Source organism: Magnolia sinica, chromosome 7, assembly GCF_029962835.1.
Source record: "Magnolia sinica isolate HGM2019 chromosome 7, MsV1, whole genome shotgun sequence".
Lineage (NCBI taxonomy): Eukaryota > Viridiplantae > Streptophyta > Magnoliopsida > Magnoliales > Magnoliaceae > Magnolia > Magnolia sinica.
Genome location: NC_080579.1, coordinates 60,842,501 through 60,846,069, shown reverse-complemented (window position 1 = coordinate 60,846,069; position 3,569 = coordinate 60,842,501). Strand labels below are relative to the sequence as shown.

The 3,569-nt window shown below is 36.5% G+C and overlaps 1 non-coding gene across 1 annotated transcript; it reads left to right on the top strand.

Moving 5' to 3' along the window:
• The first annotated feature begins 752 nt into the window (after window positions 1-752).
• LOC131252270 (small nucleolar RNA R71) lies at window positions 753-859 on the top strand. The gene has a single exon (XR_009174303.1). It is a non-coding gene; the product is annotated as a small nucleolar RNA R71 (small nucleolar RNA).
• Window positions 860-3,569: the final 2,710 nt, after the last annotated feature.

Below are 3,569 nucleotides of genomic sequence, written 5' to 3'. Positions count from 1 at the left end.
GGCTACCAGGATCTTTATATTTTTGTGGCACATCTTGCTTTAGGATGACACTCACTTTTTCTATCAAGAAGATTTTCTTTTCAATGTTTTGCCATCTTTTGGTTGTGCATTGATCTTTTAGAAATTTGACATATGAAGGAATTTGTTTAACGACATCTAGTAGATGAATGTTGACCTTCACTTGTTTAACCACCTCTAAAATGTCCTAAGAGTTAGAAAGGGGTTTTGGTGCAACCAACCGTCGAGGGAATGGCGCAATTGGTTTGCTTTGAAGTTCTGGTTCTAACTTAGGTGGAGCATTACTAGGTGTATCAGTCTCATCTACTTCCGATTCCTTTGAAAGGCCTCTGGTAATTGTTTACAGCATTCAATTACTTATTCAGAATATCTTGAAAAGCAGGTATTATTGGACAATTTTTAGTTGTATGAACATTACAAGCACAAATACTGCAAATAGTTTCCTTAGCCTTTTCCTTCTTAAGTTCCATGGCCTCGAGTTTCCTTGTGAGACTAGCCACTTCAGCATTTATATCGTCTTCCTCTTTCAACAAGTATATTCCACCATTCTCCTTTGATTGAGTAGGCTTAGACATGGTGTTTGGTCTTAGGGAGATGTCCCATGATTGTCAAAATAATCCCACACATCATTGACATCTTTGTTCATGAATTCCCCATTGCACATTGTCTCGACCATTTAGCTCATGGAAGATGTCAGTCTATCATAGAAAAAACTTGTTATGCGCCACATTTCAAAACCGTGTTGTGGGCATGAACTGATAAGATCCTTGAACCGCTCCCAACACTGAAAGAATGTTTCATCTTCCTCTTGGGCGAAGTTCATGATTGATTTTCTAAGGGTGTTCGTTTTATGATATGAGAAGAATTTCTTTACGAATTCCCTTGTCATGTCATTTCATCTGCTAATAGAACATGGACGTAGTGAGTGTAACCACGTCTTAGCTTTCTCTTTCAAGGAGAAGGGAAAAGGTTTTAGCCTGACCGTGTCCTCAAACACATTAGGAAAATATAAAGTGGCTATGATCTCATCAAACACTTTCATGTGTAAATATGGACTTTTAGATTCAAGTCCATGGAACTTTGGAAGGAGTTAGATCACTCTTGGCTTGATATCCATGTTTCCTATATTTTCTGGAAAAACCATATAGGAAGGTGTGTTCACCCCTGTCGGTTGTAAATAGTCTCGTTAGGTATGAGGTGGGGGTGCTTGATGCACCTCATTCTCATCCTGAACTTCCTCAACCAAAGGTTGAGGTTGAATTGCAGGTTGATTGGCCAGTTGATTGGCAGCCATCACTTTAATTTACTCTTAGGATCTCAAGCGGTGTTTAATCTTGTGATGGATAGATAACCCCTTAACCAATCCTCTTTCGCTCAAGAGACGTCCAGTGTTGTCACGGACCCACTTGGGCATGAAATACTCTCAGCTCTCAATTTCAGAATTTTAACCTAAGATATAGAAATTGAAAACTACAACAATTAGAAGATCTAAAAGAACAAGAGAGTTTAGAATGAAGTTACCAGATAGGAGTTGTTAGGTTAGAATCCTACAAAATAGAAAACCAAGTTAGTTTCTAAAAACAAAGTAGAAAAATTCTTAATCTAAAAATAAAATAGAAAGTTAACCCTAATCTTACCTTAATTCTAAAACTAATTAAATTCAAAAAAATGCAATCGTTAGTCCTCGACAACGCGCCAAAAACTTGTTCACAACCCCAAGTGTAAGGTCATGATGTAGTAATAATCTTGATAGGACCGAGGTCGAATCCATAAGGACTAATCTTGTAAGTATTCTGAAAATAACTAGAACTAGAACTGGAAGAAGATCTAAATTAGAAATTTGGAATAAATGAAGTAATTGTGAAAGGGAATTCAATAATCTAAAGAGAAATAGGGTTCCAAGGATCCACTTGCAGCTATCAGGATGTTTCCTTATTTGATTCAAGTAACACAATTAGAATTGGAGTCCTATCCTATCCAGTTGGAAGATCTGTCAATAAAATCAAATTTGAACTTTCATTGACCCAATTCTCAATGGAGGAGAATTATGAGGGTTGGAAGGGATTCCATCACCAAACCATGCCCAGGAGATAATGGCTAACAACAAGATTTACCAATCCCACGATCTCAAAATAAGAAAAGAAGATACTGAAAGCTATTGCAGATCTACTATAATTTGAGTTACAACAAACCATTAAAAACTAAAAGTAGTCCTTAAATATCAAATTATAATAAAAAAAGTTTAACAAGAATAAGAATCAAAATAAGAAAAACATCTCAACACGCTACAAGCTTCACCTCTTAGCCCTAACTAAGAGGTTTAGCCAACCATAGACATGATTGGATCTAAAACCTTAAAAGAAAGCATTAAAAACAAACTAAGAAAGAAGAAAAACTCTTGGGAGACTCCTTCACCCTTTGGCTTTGCTCCTTAAAACCTTAGATATTCCAAAAAGTGTTTAGGAAACCTATATTTATAGCCTTATCCGGTCGGATTCATAAAACTGCCTCAATTTACGCAATCCGCGTAACTCTGCATAAAATATTCAATGACATTGAACAGCCTTCGATGTCATCGAACGTAAGTTAAATTCCAGAATTCGTGCCTTTTATGCACTGCGTAATCCTTTCGGACTGTGTAAATTTTTGTGTCATTAAACCTTCCTTTGATGTCAACGAATGGTCTTCGATCCATCGATAATGTGTCTAAAACAGTCCAGGGAGTTGCTTTAAAATTCTTTAGGAATTTCGATGCCATCGAGCAGATCTTCGAGTCATCGAACGGTTCCTTGAGCCATCGAAAAAATTTGTCCAGCGACTAACTTGATTTTCATATATAAATTCAATCTCATCGACCTGTGTTCAATGTCATAGAACAATGGTTTCGATGTCATCAACTGTGGTCGATGACACAGACCATGAAGTGAATTTTAGCACTTTGTTCTTTCGACTTCATTCTCCACTTAGTTTTGTTGAATCTTGGGGTCTTGAAATCTTCAATCTTGGTCTCCAAAGATCCATTCTTTGCCTTGGTGTTTCTTGAGCATCAAATCCATGCTTTTAACATTATTTTCAATCCAAACTCTTAGATTCACCTTGCAACATAAACATGCACAAAACATACCTTTAAGTATTATCATGTTCATAAAATAAAAATATAAATAGGGGAAAATATCCAATATTTGACACTCAACATAGGTGGATGTACGGTTAGGTTTGTAAATGGATGAACACAAGTGGGTTTTTGAAGCGATCAAGGGGTGGAACATGTATACCATTAGATTCAAGTAGCTTATTCACACGTGTAGGTTCCTCAGATTGTAGTTGTAATGATGGGTTAAGCATATTCATATGGAGTGAAGAGGATAAACGAATCAGAATCTCAATTTGATATGTGTACGGATGGATTTAGAGGTCAGATAGTTAGTTTACTATGATCGGGTGGTCCAAAATCAAAGTGGACGGTCAGATATCCTTACTTAGTGGCGAGTAGTTGACTGAACAGTTGGTTATTATGGTTATATTAGAATACTTAGATATATGATTGTAAC